The following is a 21,776-nucleotide window of genomic DNA, read 5'->3' on the forward strand; positions in this document are numbered from 1 at the left end:
ACTTTTTTTTTAGCATTCTATTTATTTTTTTGTTAAGGTAACATTGGTTTATAACATTACATAAATTTCAAGCGTACATCATTATATTTCAGTTTCTGTGTGGGCTACATCATGTTCACCACCCTAAGACTAATTACCATCCATCATCATACACAAGTGCTTATTACCCCTTTCACCCTCCTCCCTCCCCATCTGCCCCTCTGGAAACCACCAATCTAATCTCTATATCTATGTGTTTGTTTGTTGCTGTTGTTTCTTTATCTTCCACTTATGAGTGAAGTCACACCATATTTGACTTTCTCCATCTGACATATGTCACTTAGCGTGATACCCTCAAGGTCCATTCATGTTGTGACAAATGGCAAGATTTCATCTTTTTTTATGGCTGAGTAGTATTCTATTGTGTATATATACCACATCTTCTTTATCCATTCATCCACTGATGGGCATTTAGGTTGTTTCCAAGTCTTGGCTATTGTTAATAATGCTGCAATGAACATAGGGGTGCAAATACCTTTTCAACGTAGTGTTTTCATGTTCTTTGGATAAATACCCAAAAGTGGAATAGCTGGATCATATGGTAGTTCTACTTGTATCTTCTTGAGGAATCTCCATACTGTTTTCCCTCGTGGCTGTACCAGTTTACATTCCCACCAGCAGTGTATGAGAGTTCCTTTTTCTCCACACCCTCTCCAACACTTGTTATCTCTTGTGTCTTTAATAGTAGCCATTCTGATGGCTGTGAGGTGATATCTCACTGTAGTTTTGATTTACACTTCCCTAATAATTAGTAATACTGAACATCTTTTCATGTGCCTGTTGGCCATCTGTATATCTTCTTTGGCAAAATGTCTGTTTGGATCCTTTGCCCATTTTTTAATTGGGTTGTTTGTTTTGTTGTTGTTGAGTTGCATAAGTTTTTTTATACATTTTGGATATTAACCCTTATCACATATGTGATTTGCAAAAAGTATTTTCTGTGATTTAAAATATATGGAAATTAATAGATATCACAGCAACAGCACAAAAGGTGAGAGTTAATAGAATCAGAATGTTTGTGAGATCCTTGCATTGTCCAGAAAGTAGGAAAAGTACTAATTCAAGGTAAATTCTAACTTAATGTAGACAGTAATAATTCAAGGGTGCATGTTATAATCTATACATTAACCACAAAAGAATATTTTTAAATGTTTTACTACCAAGCTAATAAAAGCAGAAAGAGAATAACAAAATATACTTACTAATTCAAATAAAGTTAGGAAAGGAGGAAAAGAGGGAGACAAAGGCAAGAGGAAGTAAATTAAAATCAAGCCTAATATAGTAAATGTAAACACAAATATAATAGTAATTATATTAAACATAAATGGGCTATATACTCCAATGAAAGGACAAAATTATTCAAAACAGATTTTTTAAAATCTGTGTATTGCTTACTAGACACCCTCCTTAAACATAGAGAAACAAAATTTCAAAGAAATGTATGGAAAAAGAGTGATAGGCAAACACTAACCAAAAGAGAAGTATAGTAGCTATACTAAAATCAAATAAAGTAAACTTTAAGGAAAAAATAAGAAGAAATTAAAAAAGACATGGAAATGTAATTTAAAGAAATAGTCAATTCAAGGGGGCCAGCTCAGTGGCATAGTGGTTAAGTTCGCATGCTCTGCTTAGGCAGCCCAGGGTTCACCACTTTGGATCCCAGGTGTGGACCTACACACTGCTCATCAAGCCATGCTGCAGCAGCATCCCATATACAAAATAGAGGGAGATGGGCACAGATGTTAGCTCAGGGCAAGCCTTCCTCAGCAAAAAAAGGAAGACTGGCAATGGCTGTTAGATCAGGGCCAATCTTTCTCACAAAAGAAAAAGGGGCCAGCCCAGTGGCATAGTGGTTAAGTCTGCGTGATCTGCTTCAGTGGCCCGGGGTTCACAGGTTTGGATCCCAGGTGCGGATCTGCACGCCACTCATCAAGCCATGCTGTGGCAGCATCCCAAATAAAAACAAAAGAAAAGTAGAGGAAGATTGGCATGGATGTTAGCTCAGAGCCAATCTTTTCCACCAAAAAAATAAAATAAAATAAATAAAAATAGTCAATTCAAAACTGGACTATAATAATCTATATTTGCATGCACCTAGTAACAGAGTGTCAAAGTATGTAAATCAATAACTGAAAGAGCTAAAAGGAGAAACAGATAATCCACAATAATAGTTGGACATGTTAACAAAATTTAGTAATAATGACAGCAGACAAAGATATTAATAAGGATATAGAAGAATTGAATAACACAGTTACCACACTTGACCTAATTGAACTAAATAGAAAACTCCATCTAACACAACAGGATTCACATTCTTTTCAGGTGTGTATGAATCATTTATCAAAATAGACCATATGATCTCACATAAATTTGAAAGGATTGAATCAGAATAAATTATTTGACTAATATGTCATTAAGCTAGAAATCAATATACGTGGGATGCCATCACAGCATGGCTTGATGAGCAGTGTGTAGGTCCACGCCCAGGATCTGAACCAGTGAACCCCAGGCCACTGAAGTGAAGCACACAAACTTAACCACTACACCACTGGGCCAGCTCCTTAATGCATATTTTTAATCTCTGACTCTCAACTCATGCATGTGTCAGAAAAATTCAGACAAAGATGTAAGAACTTAACTATGATTTTAGCTGCCACACAAGAGACAGAGTTTAAAGTTTGAGTTCCAATCAAGTTTATTTCCTACTAAAATAAACAAAAAAGTCAGAACTTTTAGAAGACTATAACAGAATGTACAACATAACACTGACAATGTCCAGGATACTATATATATATATTAAAATGTTAAAAGCAGTCAGGAAAAAAATGACATTATTACACAGGGGAACAGTGGTTCAAATGATCACAGACTTTCCATCTGAAACTATGGAGGCCAGAATTTCATGAAACAACATCTTCAAGATGTTGAAAGAAAAAAAGTGCCAACCCAGAATTCCATATGCAGCAAATCTACCTTGCAAGAACGAAGGTGAAATAATGCCTTCAAATTTTAAAAAACTAAGAAAATTTGTCAGCTAGTAAATCTGCTGAAATGCTAAATAAAATTCTTCAGGTTAAAGGGAAATGATTTCAGATGAAACCTCAGATCTTCAGGAAGGAATGAAAATACTTGGAAATGTAAATATCTCAGCTAATACAACATATATTTTCCTATTTAATCTCTTTAAAATACTTCTAGGCATTTAGGTTAAAAATTATAAAGTTTTCTTGCGGGACCTATCATGTATGTAGATGTGAACAAATGTGTAAATTACTATTTAAAGAATTGATTGAGAAGTAATAGACCTATATGGTTGAAAGGTTTTTACATTTTATATGAACTAGCACATTATTAACTCTAAACTGAGGTAAAAAGTTAAAGATACATATATTAACCCCCAGAGCAACCACTTTCCCTGGGATCATAGTCTCCTAAAAAGCTTTTATTCATCTTTCATCCTGAATCATTAACCACAAAGTAATGAATCTAATGAAACTGAATAAATATAATGACACAATGTTTGTTGAGATGTTTTTAATTAACCCCCTTTAACTGGCACTTGCTCACAGCTGAGTTATGATTCTACTCTTGGTAAAATGACATATAGTAAAGACATAATAAATGCTAACTATTATTATTATTAGTGTTCTTAATGATGTTTTTAGAACACAATAATGTCATGGGTCACAATTTTTGAATCATTAAAGAAGAATCAATTCACACATAAGGGCACAGGTTTTTGAGCGCCCAGACTTGGGTTTGAGTTTCACTGACTATCTACATGAACTCTCGATTTATTTGTGTGTAAAATGAGAGGATTATAAAATTCACTTTACTGGGATATTTTGAAAATTAAATGAAAATTCATGTAAACTACTTAGTACAGTATTTGGCACAAAGAATGTGCTCAAAAATTATAGGCTATACTTAGTAAAGGAGTCTTCGGGTTGACAATACTTGATACATATTCTAAAAATTTATAATCCATGGATAATCACATATATCAACTCTGTACTAATCATAAGATCTGATTAACCAGAACATCCATTCACCAACCTTGGTGGATCACCATGTTATATAATCCCATTGTGTTATGAAGCATCCAGATTTTCAAACTGTTTGTTTTGTGTCCACAAATAAAAAACAAGATGGCTCTACTACCCTATCAGATGAAATAACAGCAACACAGATCAACAATCTCTTTGCAAATCTCTTGAGACCTGACATCTTTTGGAGTTCAGAATGTCTTGGATGGAAGAAAGTTGTAGATATCTCATATATCAACCCTAGGGAGGTCTGATAGTAGCTCTTAATCAAACACATAATAAGTCTTCAAGCATACATGTGAATATTGACACAAAGTAGAATAAACAAAGTCTTAAATTGTCCCAGATTAGTTCATGTCAGATCTTACCACTTAATGAGTTCACTACAATATGTGCCATCCTTTTTCCAGCTTTTAAATTTTAGAACTGCAAATAGGGGATTGTGGACCTGTGATAGCAAACACCTAAATTGCATTTATCATGCACCAGGCGTGGTGCAGATGCTTTACCTATCAACATATTTGATCCACAATAAGTCTAGCAAGTAGACACTATGATTAGCCTCATTTTACTATTGAGGAAACTGAGGCACAAAGAGGCTAAGTAATTCACCAAAAGTTACATAGCTAATAAGATGTAGGATCAAGATTCTGTTCCAGAGCTTCTTCCTTAACTACCTTGCTATGCTAGCTCTCTGAAATCTAATTTAAGTCCTAATTTTCTGTAAAGCAACACATTTAAAGTTCATCCTAAGTAACAATTTCTAGATTCAGCTGGATATCAGTCAGTTTCTGGCCAAAGGGACCATCTGAACTATAGAAAAACTCCCTGCTCTGTGTGCACTCTGACACTGTGAACAGAAATAGAAAACCTTACTCAAATTACCAATATGTACAATATCCACCAACATGTACCAATAAACACATTTTTTTGTCTCTGCCATCCAGTGAAAGAAATAGCAGGGAGTGAGAAATTGGTTGGGGAGGCAAGCAGAAGGGAAAATAACGTGTGAAAATCAATAGACTCCCAAGCGGGTAGCCTTTTGTCATTCCCATGTGTTCATCGTGTCTCCTGAGACAACGAGGTGGCAAGTTGTCTGGGCTTGACTAGAAGTCACATTGCATTGGGTCTCTGAGATCTCCTCTTGAGGAATTATATAAAAGTCACATTAGAATGCTGATTATTGATTTAGAACATTTCTCACCTCTGATTCACTCAGTGTATTAAATACAACTTGAAACACTTTACCAGAATTTTCTGTAACTTAAATTCAACCACAAACATACAATGGCTTCTTTGAGGCCTCTATATTAAATGCAGCAAATTATTACCTTGTATTTGAAAATCAAGCGATCAACTTTTTCCAAATTAGATTTCTTTATAGTATACAGTAACCATACTCTGTCCAAATATCTTCTGTGTGGGTGATTGGCTTTGCAGTCTAGGATATTACTGTTGAAAATGTATTTTTTTTTAAATAAGATGTTTTCATTGTTAGTCAAAGAACAAGGCATTCTTTGTGTCCCTTGCCATCCCGGATATAGTCAAATCTAAGCTGTCTCTGTAAGGTTGAAAATCATTTTAATTATATGTCTATATTCCTGTTGGAAAACAATCTACCTTATTTAATACTCTTGTTTTCCTATTCTCATTTCATGCCCTAGGCCCCCAGGCAATCACAGCATTGGCTCTTACATTTGAAAAACAAGTTTAGTAAGATTAGATTTGATTCTCCTTGGTGGAAATGTTGGTTCACTGTAATATTGTATTTATGTTATTCAGAGCACATAAAGAAAGTAAAGAAGCCTAAGAAACAAAGGCTCCAAGAAGTTACTTAATTCTAAACAAATGAAAAAGCTAAGTTAGCCAGACGCATATTGAAAGATCTAAAAAACAAAGGAGAATATAACAATAAATAAACCACCTCCAGACCCCAGCCTTGGACGCCATCAAGTATTAGAAGAAAAAAAAGCTTAAGATCAAATGCGCAAAAGTGGAAAAGGGCAAAACTACATAGATGAAACTTTCAAATAACTCAGTGGCCCCTATTATCTCTCTCCCCAAGGGCAGAAGGGCCATTACTGCAGTTATGGGACAGTGAAATATTCTCCCCATTGCGGAACTGAGCCAATCTCCTCTCTTACGGGTGATGACAGCAAGGGCAAGTACACTAAGTGAATCAGGGAAGGAAATGGCGGGCAGGGATGTCTGCAGACAAGGCGTGAAAGAGCTGTTCTCTGGGTTTTACCAGGGCAATCACATTAAGGGAAGAGAACCTTTCAATCAACTAGGAAGAAAAGGTTATTATCCTGAAAGTCCTCTTTTGTCACCTGGTTACAATTAAACATCATGGGTTAAGATGAAGAAGGAAACTAGCAATTGAACATCACAGTGGTCTAGGCACCTTGATGGGTACTTGGTTCATGTGATCTCGTTTCATGGTATAATAAATGCTGTGACTTAGATGTCTTCTTCCCTCATTACACTGGTGAGAATAAAGCAGAGAAGCTGAGTAGCTTGCCCACAATCACTCTATTAGTAAGTAATAAGATGGGATTCAAACCTGGGTCTGTGTGACTTCAAAGCATGTGCTCTTCCCACTGCATTTGGGAAAATTTGCCTCCCGACAAACAGGTGCCCTCCTTCTAGCCTCTCTTCTCAGATGTATAAGCTCATTCTCCTCTCCCTTACTTGAGGCAGGAATTCTCCTTCAAACTGGACTATCCTTGCTTCCCCTCAAAGAGAGACTCCTCTTTAATCAATTGTTTTCCCTCGAACATCTTCAGGAAATCCCATCTACAAAAACAGTGGACTGGGAACCAACAAAGTCAGGACAAAATCCTTTTAAAATGTGCTTTTTGTAATGGAGGGAACAGACATTATTTTTATTTGTAATACAAATGAATCCTGGTAGTTTGGGTTTAGGTCTACTCTAGTTTACCTCTCAAAATGTACCCAAGTGTCACTGATGGCCTAGAATGCCTAGACTGCAGGCCTCCTTGGTAGATGCTGCTCCGCAAGGATCTCTGCATCTGGGGATGGCAATGTGGAACTGGACACTGAGCAATTCTCAAGTTCTTTCCTCTACTTTCTCATTTGCCTTCACATCAGACTTTACTAAAGAGGTAAGGGAAAATTAAAGTGAGTATGGGGTAAGAAACTTGAAACTGCATACTAAATATAACTTTTCTAACAGTCCAGAGGCCAACCAGACACAATCCACAGCAGAATTTACTTTTTTCCTCATAGTAGTTCCACCATAGTTTGCACAATTCAGGATGCCTCCTTTGCAGCTACTAAGGTATGTGGGGGCTGGCCTGCAAGGAGAGTTACATGGACAGTGTTTATGGATATTTCATCCAGCTTGTAAAGAGGCATGATGTATTCTTGCCACAGAACACTTTCTTTAGAGACAGAACTTCTCTGCCCTTCAGAGTTAGTGTCTCTCTCTTGGTCTGCAATTGGACAACCCCTTCTAGCTTTCTTTCATAGAGGATAACAGTCAATTTATTTTTTTAGAAATTCAGTATTACTCAACCTTGTAAAACTCTCAGCCTTCTGAGAATATTTGTGACTTCTGTGTGCTGCCTATATACACATGTTTAAAACTGTGCTTGGAATCTTAATTTATACTTTACTGTATAAATGATACCTTGTTATGGTAAAGGTTAAAAGCAAAATTCTCCTGAAGTCAGTACCTGAAGGATTACAGTTTTCCATAAGACTGGGAAACAAGGGAAGATGGACCTTAAATGGTTAAGCCTAGTGTGCAGTAACCAATAAGAAGAGATATAAAAGAGAGAAGAAAAGCTCTCAGGACAGTAAAATTGACAGTGTCCTGAATGCAATAGCAATTAAAGAATGTTTATTTAACCAATTCCCTTTGTTCTGATTTCATGTTCATCAAGTAAGCTTCAGGTTATAATTTGACATCTCATGTTCATGTATCCACAGAAAGAGAATGGATTGGTTATAGACTATAGTTCTCTGGCTAATGTGACAACTATATTTTCCATTACAAATCAATAAATTGTCACTCAGTTTTGGATATCAACATTGTGAGCTTGGTTTCCATGAAATTGTCACTGAGAAATGCATTCATTCTCATGAGTCAACTAAAGCTTCAGGACTTCAAGCCTAGACAAGCTCAGGGCCAGATCATCTACTGCAATAAATTCACCAAAATAAAGCCCCCTCACAGGGTTCTGTGGGGTGTCTAAAAAGACAGCTGCTGCCTTGGCCCTAACAACACACCTCTCACAGATTGGGTCTGTCTTCACATATCTATTTCTTCCATGCACCAGTGTTAATTTTCATTAATTTTTGGCATCCTAATCAGCCTTATGCATAGGAATTTGCCACAAGCAGAATATATTCTTCACATTTAATTGGGGGAAAAACACACTTTTCTTGTTTTCTCATCCCACTTATGTCAATTGTCACTTTCAGCAAGAAAAATGTAAAGAAGGGAAAGTCAATAATCATTACCTTCCCCTCACCACCAAGAACACAAAGCTAATACATAAGAAACATCACTTAAAAAATATTCTAGATTGGAGATCACTGCTGGACTTGAGGAGCTGGCTGTGTGAGCATTTGCACCACCTTTTTTCTCCACGAACAAAGAAGGAGATTTATGCTGCCAGAAACACCCTGTGGAACGGAGCTGAGGCTGTTGATTTGTGACAGAGAAGAGGAGACTGAGACTCCAGGCAGGTCCTGCACAATACCCTGTCTCCTTTGGCACAGCCACAACAAAGAACAGGAAGCTTGAGTCCATACCAGGGACATTTGAGAACCATGTCCAAAGTCACCAGGTCTGGAAAGGAAAAGTTAGATTAGCTGTCCTCCAACTCAATTCCAAGTCTGCAATTCCACACCTGTATGGAATATTGAATCCAGGTATACAATCTAGCACATTTGTCTGCAAGGAAGAATTTCTATTGATTCATTTACTCCACACTGTTACTTGGGAGATGTGACATCAGCATCATGGTGGAGTGAGCTCTTACCTTAGACTCTCCCCCATAAGATACAATGAAATGTACATTCATAAAACAACAGAGGACATTCACACAACACAATAGACATCTGAGAGACCCAGAGGCCACACGTCTGAAGGTGGAGGTGCTGGACCCCCTGAGAGGAAGTGGAAGGAGGTAAGAGGATCTCCTCTCCCTCACCCTGGCAGAAACCCATGCACAGCTCTGAGAAAAGAGGGGGAAAGGGCAGGTTTCTGTGGGAAGGCCTTCACTCTCCAAGTTCCCTCACAGCCCATGGGAAAGCTCCACACAGGGGGCCAAGCTATTGCAGGAGTGTCTTCGTCAAGCCAGTACCCCTGGAGAGCAGATAGCAAAGGCAGAGCAAGAACATACCTGGGATCAAGCATGCAAAAGAAAGCACCCCTCCCCTACAAAGCGCTCCATCTCAGGTAGTTGACCAGAGTACCCATGCATATGTTAGAAAAGTAGCAGTTGTGAGCAAGTGAGCTGGCAACTGCAGACAGGTCCTGTCAGCATAGATTCCAAAGGACACACACAGATGCCAGAGATCACAGCAGGCTCAGAATACACAGCTCCTGACCCCTCTCCCCAAGTGACAGCAGTTGGAATCTGTGACCAGATACTATCACTATGCACATGCACAAATCCACAACATCAAACAATATGAAGAAATACGTTATTACTCAAGACCAGAAGGAAAATGACAAGCACCCACAAATCAATCCTGAAGGTGCAGAAATTTACAATCTAAATGACAGAGAATTCAAAATAGCTATCATAAAAAAAAACAACAAGTTACAGAAAATTCAGATAGATGGTTTAATGAAATCAGGGACAATATTAATGAACAGAGGGAATTCTTCACAAGAGATTGAAACTAAAAAGAAAAATCAATCAGAAATGTTGGAGATGAAAAACACAATGGATGAGATAAAGAAAAATCTGGACTCCCCGAATAACAGAGCTGATATTACAGGGGATAGAATTAGCAGTCTGGAGGACAGAAATACAGAAATGCTTCACATGGAGGAGAGAAAACTAAGATTAAAACGAAATGAAGAAATATCTGACTCAATTAGGAAAGGCAACATAAGGATTATAGGTATTCTACAGGGAGAAGAGGGGGGGAATGGAGCAGAAAGCTTGCTCAAAGAAATAATAGGTGAGGGGCTGGCCCAGTGGCACAGCAGTTAAGTTCACAGGTTCCACTTTGGCGGCCAGGAGTTCGCTGGTTTGGATCCCAGGTGCGGACATGCCACTGCTTGGCAAGCCATGCTGTGGTAGGTGTCCCACATATAAAGTAGAGGAAGATGGGCGCAGATGTTAGCTCAGGGCCAGTCTTCCTCAGCAAAAAGAGGAGGATTGGCAGCAGATGTCAGCTCAGGGCTAATCTTCCTCCAAAAACAAAAATAGTAGTAATAATAGGTGAGAACTTCCCAAGCCTGGGGAAAGAGCTAGAAATTCCAGTAAAAGAAGCTACTAGAACTCCTAATTATATCAACATAAAAAGATCTTCTGCAAGGCAGATAGTAATAAAACTGGCAAAAGTCAATGACAGAAAAAATATTAAGGGCAGCAAGGTAGAAGAAAATAACTTGCAAAGGAACCCCTATTAGACTTTCTGTGGATTTCTCAGCAGAAACCTAACAGACTAGGAAAGAGTGGGATGATATATTCAAAATTCTGAAAGACAAAAACTTTCAGCCAAGAATACTCTGTCTAGTGAAAATATCCTTCAGATACGTTGGAGAAATAAAAACATCCCCAGATAAACAAAAGCTAAGGGAGTTCATTGGCACAAGACTCCGTCTACAAGAAATGATCAAGAAGGCCCTCATACCTGAAATTAAAAAAAGAGTTTACAAAGCCTTGAGCAAGGAGATAAATAGGCAGACAAAATCAGAAAATTGCTGCTCTCTGTCAGAACAGGTTAGCAAACACTTAATTATAATATTAAAGATAAGGGGAATGAAAATATCAAAAATAACTATAATCTTGTCATTTTAACCACAAACTCACAACACAACATGGAATAAGTTGTGACAACAATAACTTAGAATGGTAAGAAGAAAGAGATGGAATTGGCTTATACAAAGGAAATGAGAGGCTATCAGAAAATGGACAATCTCATCTATGAGATTTTTTAATACAAACTTCATGGTAACCACTAAACAAATAATCAGAACAGAGACACAAATGGTAAATAAAGAGAAAACTGAGAAAGCCATCATAGAGAGCCACCAAACTGAATTGGTAGTCTGAAATACATGGGAAAGGGACACTCCACCAAGAAGACATAACACTATAAATATGTATGCACCCAACACAGGAGCACCAAAGTACATACGGCAACTATTAATAAACCTAAAAGTAGATACTAACAACAACACAATAATAGCATGGGACCTTAATACCCCACTTACATCAATGCATAGATCATCCAGATAGAAAGTTAACAAAGAAATAGTGGAACAAAATGAAAGACTAGACCAGATGGACTTAATAGATACACATAGAATGCTCCATTCAAAAACAGCAGAATACACATTCTTCTCAAGTGCGCACAGAATATTATCAAAGATAGACCATATGTCAGGATACAAGGCAGGTCTCAATAAATTTAAGAAGATTGAAGTCATAACCAGCATCTTTTCTGACCCTAAGGCTATAAAACTAGAAATCAACTACAAGAAAAAAACTGGGAAAGGGACAAAGATGTGGAGACTAAATAATATGCTACTGAACAACCAATGGATTGTTGAAGAAATTAAAGGAGAAATCAAAAAATATCTGGAGACAAATGAAAATGAAAATACACCATACAAACTCATATGAGATGCAGCAAAACTGGTCCTAAGAGGGAAATTCATAGCAATTCAGGCCCACCTTAACAAACAAGAAAAATCTCAAAAAGAAATCTTAAACTACACCTGACAGAATTAGAAAAAGAACAAACAAAGTCAAAACTTAGCAGAAGGAGGAAAATAATAAAAATTAGAGCAGAAGTAAAAGAAATTCAAACCAAAAAAAAAAAAATAGTAGAAAGGATCAATGAAACTAAGAGCTGCTTCTTTGAGAAGATAAACAAAATTGACAAGCCATTAGCCAGACTCACTAAGAAAAAAAGAGAGAAGAGTCAAATAAATAAAATTAGAAATGAAAGAGAAGAAATTACAATGGATACCACAGAAATACAAAGGATTCTAAGAGAATACTATGAAAAACTATGTGCCAGCAAACTGGACAATCTAGAAGAAATGGGTAAATTCTTAGACTCATACAACCTCCCAAAACTAAATAAACAAGAAATAAAGAATCTGAATAAACAAATCACAAGAGATTGAAACAGTAATCAAAAACTTCCCAAAAAATAAAAGTCCAGGACCAGATGGCTTCTCTGGTGAATTCTACCAAACACTCAAAGAAGATTTAGCACCTATCCTTCTCAAACTATTCCAAAAAGTTGGAAAACAGAACACTTCCTGGCAGATTTTATGAGGCCGACATCTCCTTGATTCCAAAGCCAGACAAGGACAACACAAAAGAGGAAAACTACAGGCCAATATCACTGATGAAGATAGATGCAGAAATCCACAACAAAATATTGGCAAACCAAATAGAAAATAAACCAACATACGGATAAAAAGAACAGATTAGTGGTTACCAGATGGGAAGGGGGTTGGGGGGTGGGCATAAGAGGTAAAGGGGCACATTTATATGGTGACTGACAAATAATACTGTACAGCTGAAATTTCACAATGTTATAAACTATTATGACCTCAATAAAATTTTTAAAAAATATTGCAGACATACAGCCTTGTTCCAATTTATTATACATGTTTACTTTCACCATTTTTGATAAGGAATTACAAGATTTTTGTCTTGTGCAATTTTTCTCTGTCTTGAACATCTGAAGGCAGACAGATTTGCAAATCCATCATCAAGGTAGGATACTGTAAAAATATTTTATTCATGTTTGCCCATGTTACCTAGAGAGTTGTTTGCTTTTCCTACTGTTTCTGGGGGAAAGTGAGAGCTCTACTTTACAGGACTACCGCAAACAATAGTAATGTAATTTCATGACAGCCAACATGAAGAAGCACTTCTCTATCAGTTCCCAGATGTATTTTGAATTAAATCAACAGATATTTATTGAGTCCCTAATATGCACACTTAGAACAGAGGAATCCCCAAATTTATATGCAAGAAAGTGTTATATTTGAAGTAGGTTTTATGTGTTTATTTGAAATTGTGCTGAGACAGAGACACGTGGGGATCTTCATTTGTTCTCATGTTGCTACCATAAAAAGGTGTGTTTTTTTCTGTGAAAAATGAAATAAGATCTATAAGACTCAGTTCTAACTACATTATGGGTGAAAGAGAATCAAAATTTAACTTGAATATCAGCCACAGAAGTCCTATGTATAGTCCTATTGATCATTAATAACCTTTGAAACTAGTTAATCAAGGGATGGCTGCTGAAATATCACCATATAAACCACCCTAAGCCAATTCATTAATAATATCTTGATGAAAAGGGAGGGAAAAAAGTGTTACACAAATAATAAATGGTATCTGTAACAAAAGCATACAATTTCTTGCGTGCTGGCCTGGTGGCAGAGTAGTTAAGTTCATGTGCTCTACTTTGGCAGCCTGGGGTTCACAGTTTTGGATCCCAGGTGCAGACCTACACACCGCTCATCGAGCCATGCTGTGGCAGTGTCCCACATACGAAAAACAGAGGAAGATTGGTAGTGGATGTTAGCTCAGGGACAATCTTCCTCAAAAAAAAGTGTATAATTTCTTACCTCTTATATTAGCTCTTTCAAAATTTATTTTTGTGTTTATTGTTTCTATAATGTAGGGGATGATGTATCTTCTGAACGGGTAGGGAGACTGAGGAAACATAAAGTCCTCGGTGTCCTGGAAAATGTGCATTTTCAGGATGCCTTTGGGCAAAGAGTGATAGTGATCTCTGACTAGAAGATACAATTTTGCAAGTATAGTCTATGCCAAGAGTTACACTGTCTCTTTGCCACCAGTGACCATAAAGTTCCTCTGAGAACTAAAGATGCAATGTAGCTGATTAGAAACAATATTGAAAGTCCCACACAGTTAATTTTGGTGGTTTAGATACATTTTTCTTTGTTTTCTTCTTCTTTCTTTCTTTCATGTAGCATTTTTAATCTCCCTTCATCAACCTCATCTCAACTTCTATTTATCCACCCTTTTTCATGAAGTCTTTCAATAATTCCAGTAAAAACAGAACTAGCTTCTCTAGTCTCTGCAATTTAATATATAGTGGACGTTTGTCATTAGCCATTCTACTTCTTAAGAGCACTCTAACATCCTTCTAGGGAATGATTTCCCCTCTTTCTGTATGGTCGTAGTTGAAGAGTAATTGTAGGTGCCTGCCCTGTCAGGCTCCTATCTCTAAGTCCAGCCAGAGGGTGGGCAAGTGACCTACCATCAGCCTATTGAATGTTCTCCTCTACATTTTGAGTCTGAGCAAGTGAGGCAAGAACAAAACGAATGATTCACAGTCATATACAGCAGCGTCAACATAACAGCAGAATCCTGACCGCACTGTTCCAGCCATGATATGGTGGCTGTACTTCCTGCTTCTCTGCTCTTCACAGCTTCCTGGAAGCCTCCCCATTCCCCAGCCTGCTCCCCTACCTAGCCTCCAACTGATTCTGAGAGCCTCTGATATATTTTGAAACAACTTCAGTTTTTGCTTAATTTAGCCAATGGACTTCGGTTGCTTACAACCAATATCCCTTACTAACACACTGTATAAGTCAGTACTCGGTTATATATTTTGCCATGATTTCTGTGCTTTAATTTTGACTCCCCAACAGCATTTTAAGTTACAGAGTTAATATTCACTAAATGCTGAAAATCTCAGGATAATAGAAAACACAAACTGAAGGAGACTTTAAAAATAAAGGTATCGATGAAGAAACAGACACTATTGCTAAAGTAACTTGCTATAGGTCACTTTCTTAGTGGAATCAGGACTCGAACAAGAATTACATGCTCTGCTGTTTATTACTGCTTCCACCAGAACAGGTTCCCTTCTTGTTCATTAGGTGATTTTTTTGGAAAACATTAAGATTAAACTATGAATCATATTCTCAGATATTATTCAAAGAGAATATAATATGCATTCAAACAAGGAGCTCTAAGAGCAGTTATAGAGCACTCTAACAAAACAATAGAACTGCATCCGTCATCTTAGGATGTCATCCCGCAGAGCTAATGGAACACAGGAAATAATTCCCAAGAATGTGCCAAAGAAAGTAATTTCCCATAAGAACCCAAGGAAATATACTGCTATAACGATCACTGCAATAACTGATATACTATTCATAAGCCTTCATTTATCATGAGCTTTATAGAGTTATTTCCATACTGAACAGAAATTTTTCTCTCAGTTTCTTCCATGAGACAGCTCCAATACCTAATGTTCCACGATTAACTAAAAGGTATCATGTTGGATTCAGAGTGACTATTTGCATAAGTGTCGAAGGAAGAAGTTTAAGGACTGTGCTGAGAGGTTTGTAATTCACATTAGAGAAGAACTAGGCACATTGCTGCGAGAGGTTTGAGCACATGTCCCTCTCGGTCTGTGCATTCTTTAACATGGTTGTGGAAGAAGCGGGCTCTAATGAGTGACAGCGCATACTAGTCCTGCCAGAGATTTCCATCTCTGGAGTATAAAGATAAGTCCAAGAGGAAAGTTTTCCTGTTCTGGAGTTTAAATCATAAATATCAAAGAATAGAACTTTTGGCTGCCATGCTTTCAATATTTTTCACACATTTTCTATATGCTAACAAATTAATTGTTTGTTCTCCTTTCTTTGGGCATGACTAATATGACCTATTTACAACAACACTGCAACCCATCATTTCAATCTTACAGCAAACAGATATATCATCTAGAATCTGGATGTCAATTATAACTCCTTAATTACGTGCACCCCCATAATGGGCAAGAATTTAACCCTCAGGTCTGCAGAGTTGAGATAAAAATGAATAAATGAATGAATTTTTTATAACTATCTTGATACAGTAGTAGCAATGAGGTCATAAGAAAACAAATACGTCTTAGTAGTTTCTTACCTCTGAGACCAGAATTTAGAATTATGTGCTACATGTGATCTAGTAATAGAATTAGGTTAACAAATCCAGAGCCTTCTACAAGGCAGCTAGGGCCAAGAAAATACTTGAAAATTTTTTTGAAGACAGCAAAGTTGCCATCAAAATATTTTGCCATGGCCTTCAGAGCCTTCTGTTACTTGACCTCTGCCACTATGCCAGAAGTATCTTCTATCGCCACCTGCCTCACTAACCCAACTGCATCCACACTGACCTTCTTTCTCAATCTTACCTTGGGGCATCTTTGCCTCTGAGTTTGGAATGAGAGAGTGGCTCTTTCTCATCATGAAAGTTCTCAACCCAAAGAGGCTTCCCAGACCACCACAGCTAAAATAGCCTTCTACCCACTCCCATCTTCATAGTTACTGTCTACTTATTACTCCATTTGCTTCATAGCATTAACACCAACAAAACATTTCCCCACTTCTTTGTAATCAGTTTACTTACAGTTTGAACTCTTTGGAGGAACAAACATGAAATGGTTTTAATTTTTCCCCAGTCAGTGCGTTCAGCTTTGCTCTGTTCAGTTTTCCTCTCCTGCCTCTGAACACTAACTTAGGCAGCTCTCAAAGCAGTTGGGTCACTTTCAGTTGTTAAAAATCCAGTCTAGATCATTTTTTTTTTTTTAGGAAGATTAGCCCTGAGCTAACATCTGCTGCCAATTCTCCCTTTTTTTTTTTTTTTTGCCTTGCTGAGGAAGATTGGCCCTGAACTAACATCCATGCCCATTTTCCTCTGTTTTATATGTGGGATGCCTGCCACAGCATGGCTTGATAAGCGGTGAGTAGGTCCTCACCTGGCATCCCAACCCTGGGCTGCTAAAGTGGAACATGCAAACTTAACCAGGTTGTGCCACTGGGCTGCTCAGTCTGGATCATTTTTAACCTTTAGTCTCATTCTCTTTCTCAGGATGTTTCTTCCCAACATCCTCCTTCACACTTCCTCTCCATTCCTTCCAATATTAGGGTTTCTGGAATTGGGGATGAAAAGGAAAAGAATATGAAAGATAGCCAACATCTTATGTAACTGGCTGCCTGCCAGGGGTTCTCTCTTGGTCATTGAGACTTCTCTGAGTAACAATACATGGCCTTTGATGTTCACCTTGCAGCAAGCCTCCAACTGCTGGTCCTTCAGAAAACCCTGAGGGATCTCTGACAGACAATCTCACGCTGACTAGCTTCTTCCAAACTTCCCACAGCAGCTTAGCAGTCACCTTAGCAGTCACCACAAAGCTCTTGGTATCAAGACCTACTCACCAACTGAGGTACCAGGGGCCAGTTCAGGGCCAGTGACAGTTTGTAGTGTCTATTTGAACTGGAACATTCTCATATATTTGCCGTGCAAAGGTTCAAGGACAGGCCACACCCTCTCTCTCTCTTCTGCCGTTTGTTTCCAATTTTTTTTCCTGTGTGTTAAAATGGCATGGAGACAGATCAGCAAGGACATGTATAAGCAGAAGATCCAATAAAAAAACAAGACGCAGTCTCGCTTTCTGGCTGATACCCCCGATCTCTAAGGATGGCTCTCTTGCAGCTCCCCTCTCTTGGCTTTGGGGATTAACAAACACTCACGTGACTTTCAGGAGATACCTCCGTAGCTCCACCAATAGAGGAGACGAAAATACCAAGCCGTGTCACTTTAGGAGGCTGATTCTCTCTCTCTCTCCTCTCTAATTCCCTCTCAGAGAGACTGCATAGGAATGAAGAAAGGGGAGCTGGCCTGACTTTTGGGAGAATTACTTAAGCAACCACAAGCCTTGAGGGGATGTCTGTCTCCAATTCTTTGCTGTTGACTTTAGAATCCAGAGCACTCAACGCATTCTTTAACCTCAGATTTGGCTTCTAGCCATCAATTTAGAAGCAACAAAAAAAGGTCTCTTTTACTTACTGTCCTGTATTACGTTTTATTTTACTTATGTCTGTTTATTTCTTAGCACCTCCCACCAGAGCAAATGTTTAAAGACAGCAAGGAAGTCTTAATTCACAATCATATCCCCAGCCTCTAGTTTAGGGCTTGGCACATGAGGCACTGAATAATATTTATCGACAGATAGTATAAATGAAAGAATAACAGAGTTTAAGAAAAGTGGTAGTTTGAGGGTTTTATTACTAACAGTTTATTACTGTTCTGTGCTCAGAACAGGATAAAGGGGATCCTAGGTTCTCAGGAGTGTCCAGACTAACTCTTCTGTAACAATCTAGTGACCAAAGTGGAGCTAGAATCAAGGCTTTTTTCCCCTTTTCTCTGTCTCTCTCTTCTTCCTCTATTCCTGTCGTCCCTCGGCTTTCTCTCCTTTCCTTCCTCCCTCCCTTCCTTCTTTTCTTTCTCAAAGAAGAAACAAAAAAATGTAGTACCTTATATCCATATGTGGGGTAAACAGAGATTATTAATTTAAGATGAAATTTTGACATATTGGGAAACCAGAAGAGCAAGTTGACTAGTTTAGAGCAGATCTTTAATATGAAACTGAGTTTCAGAGGACCTGAAGCTAAACAAACAGTAATATAGCTACAAACAAAGAACCTAGTGTTCTTTATATCTTTAATATGAAAAAGATCCCTGGTTACATAATTCCTTCTCACCCAAACTTCTAGAAGAGAGGATATCTCTTCAGTTCCTCTCCCTACATCTTTTTTTTTAGCTCAGAATATTCTCTTATCAAATGCACACCAGGGAAAAAGAAAAGTACTGAGCAATGTCTCCCTCAGTTCCTTTCAGGACTTTCCTAAATTCTCTCCTGAATTTTTTCTGTAGGTCCACAAATGATTCCTAATCAAATGCATCAAAAAAGGTGATATATACTAAGTCAATTCCAAAAGGGAAAGCCAGGAGCTGCCAGGCAGAGCAAGCTTACTCTTTTCACTTAGGTTGCATGATTATTTATCTGAGGTGGCCTTAAAAAGGAGGGTCTAATGATGATGGAGACAATGGCAATGTCCTCCCACCAAGACTTCTTTTAACCATCACAGAACTTGAGTTTCTAAAATGATCCCTTCTTAAAACATTTCCCTGCTTTTCCCTTTATTGCCCCCAATACCATACAGGTCACTAACCTAGCCCACAGGAAGCAACCACTAAACATTTTGGCAACTGCCGCACTTGTATTGGATGATCTTTGAATCCTCCTTCCCACTTACTACGTCTAAGCGACTACCAGACTGTGCAGTTTCTACCCCTACAGCAGTCCTCAAACCTGTCCTCTCACTTTCCCGTTTTCAAGCCAGTCAAGCTCATTATGGGGGAAAAATTAAGCTTCCGTGTAAAAAAGTGTGTATTATTTAGATCGTACCCGTCCAGGTATCTGATTCTAGTTTTTCATTGTCCTTGAGTTATTTCACAACTCTGTAAGTTGTAGATAACTGACAATCATTCACAATAATTATTGTCTATAATTGTGTAAATTTTGTCTGGTCCATTAACTTTCTTCTCTTCCCACCTGCCCCCATGAGGCCAGTTTTACCTCCATTTGCACATTGATTTCAATACTGCTGATTTGTAAATGTAAATTTGCCTTTTTTTTAAATTCTCCCTAAACTTGTAATACCTCAGTAGTTTCCCCATTAATGAGTTAAATAAAATCTTTAACATCCATTCGTTTTTTATTGGTATGAAAGTTATGATTTTATCTTTTTAAAAAGAAGTATATTTTAACGTATTCAACAATAATACACTGCGACTTCTTAACATTCAAGGTCTTCGGTAATATGGCCCCTTGGCCATACATGGGTGTTTACTCCCCATGTACACTCTTTGATACTAAAACAGCCTAAATCCTGTTTTCTGAGTACACCGTGGGAGATTTTGTTTTTGTTTTCTGATTCTTGGCCAAGACTATTCATCTGTTCATGTCTTGTCTGACTGCACAGCTGGACTCGTGGACCAGCAGGTACCTCGGACCACTGGGACAGTTTTGATTTCATAGTTAAGGATGCACCCTGTGTATATGTAAGTCTGGTTGTGCACATCCAGCAAGTTATTCCTCATTGGTGACAGCGGAATTTGAGAATCTGGTTCTATGATCTGATCATTGGGTGATCTCTCTCAGGATATAATGGATATCTGTTAAGTGAGAGATGATAAAGAATCTGGTTTGCTAGTCTTTTTTTTTGCTGTTTGTCTCCGACTATATGTGTACTCAACTCAGTCAAGAAAACATTTTATGCTCACTGAAGCTACAATGTCTCTTTGAGATCAACTATGGTGAGTTTTTATGATTCTGCGTTTACTGTTAACCTCTGATTGAGGTTGTTGAACTAAAGTTGCAAGCTCTCAGCAAGTCTGTGTATCTGTAACTAAGAAAAACCTTTACCTCTCATTGTGTGTTTGATGTTTTCCTACCTCTGGAGTATATAAATAAATTAAATTAGAAGTCCCTCAAATCCAAATAGCTCCATTCTAATTGGTTTATAAAGAAAAATAAGCACTTACCTAAGTCTAATATTCCCAAATTTCTCAAGAAATAAAGAAATTGGACTGTAAAACTAGGCTTAAAAAATTCTTATAGAAACCACAAGATCAGAAGCAGTTTGGTAAACACAAGTTCATATAACAAATTTGAATCTTTTACAAACTAGGCTGGTTTGATAACTTTTGGTTTGAAAACAGCTATATGATTCTTCCCTGGTCTTATCAGTGTGGTTGTATTAGCTTGCTATTGCTGTGTAACAATACTACCACAAACTCCTCAGCTTGAGGCAATGCACATTTATTAACTCACAGTTTCTGTCGATCAACCAAAGCTAGGTTTATTAGGCCTACTGCAGTAAGGGAGAGCACCCCCTTGAAAGATCCTAGTAATGTCTCAAAATGGGGAGGATGGGGAGGATAATTATAGGGCTTGGGGATCTGGGCTGAAGTAGTTGAAGGTAGATTTGTCAAGACAGAAAACTAATTGAGATGGGGGACAGTCCTTGACATAATAGTTTAGGATTGAGGAACGTAGCAAGGCCAGCTTCTTGACACGAGTCTTGATAAGTAAACGTTTTTTTAAGCTACCTATCTGGCCAAGGGAGCAATCTGTTATCCTGATAGGAGATAGAGCTGTTTGACCGAATGAACAAACTGTATGGGTAAATTGCTTTTCAGGAGTTTCCTGAAGCAAATAGTGAAATTGTTCACTGGTTTATAGCTTTATATTTCTGGGCAAGAGTTTCCTGGAACAAGCATTAAGTCAAATTGATACAGGGGATCTCAGTTCTCAGTCCTAATCATTAAGCTATGTGAATACAAATGGTCTAAATTCTTAAAGTATAATTCTGATAGATAATTTCCTAAGTTGTAGTAGATCAACTTAACATCACCAAGATCCTTATTTAACTTTAAAACTTGGACTATTCTTAAATCAAGTTATTTAATGCATAACCTTGGACATCTAGGTAATTCCTAAGCAAAATTAGTTCAATATATTTCTAATATATATGCTTTTCCTTCTTACAGTAGATATATTTGTTGGTCATGTTCATTTTTGTGTTCATTTTGCTAATTGAAAAAGGTGAAAAGTGGATGTGTGTGACTCTAGAGGGTTTTA

At 37.7% G+C, this 21,776-nt stretch overlaps 1 long non-coding RNA gene across 2 annotated transcripts in view; it reads right to left on the minus strand.

Annotated features, from left to right (window-relative positions):
- LOC123288050 (uncharacterized) overlaps window positions 1-17,954 on the minus strand; it is a 37,461-nt gene extending 19,507 nt beyond the window's left edge. Inside the window, exons 1-2 of one of the 2 annotated variants that reach the window (XR_011499659.1) lie at window positions 17,821-17,954; window positions 17,506-17,654 (exon numbers count right to left, since the gene is read on the minus strand). This is a non-coding gene — a long non-coding RNA (uncharacterized lncRNA). Of the gene's footprint in view, window positions 1-17,505; window positions 17,785-17,820 lie in introns of those variants that run through there. The other variant, XR_011499626.1, reaches the window with a different exon arrangement.
- Between the last annotated feature and the right edge of the window lie 3,822 nt (window positions 17,955-21,776).

Source organism: Equus asinus, chromosome 1, assembly GCF_041296235.1.
Source record: "Equus asinus isolate D_3611 breed Donkey chromosome 1, EquAss-T2T_v2, whole genome shotgun sequence".
Lineage (NCBI taxonomy): Eukaryota > Metazoa > Chordata > Mammalia > Perissodactyla > Equidae > Equus > Equus asinus.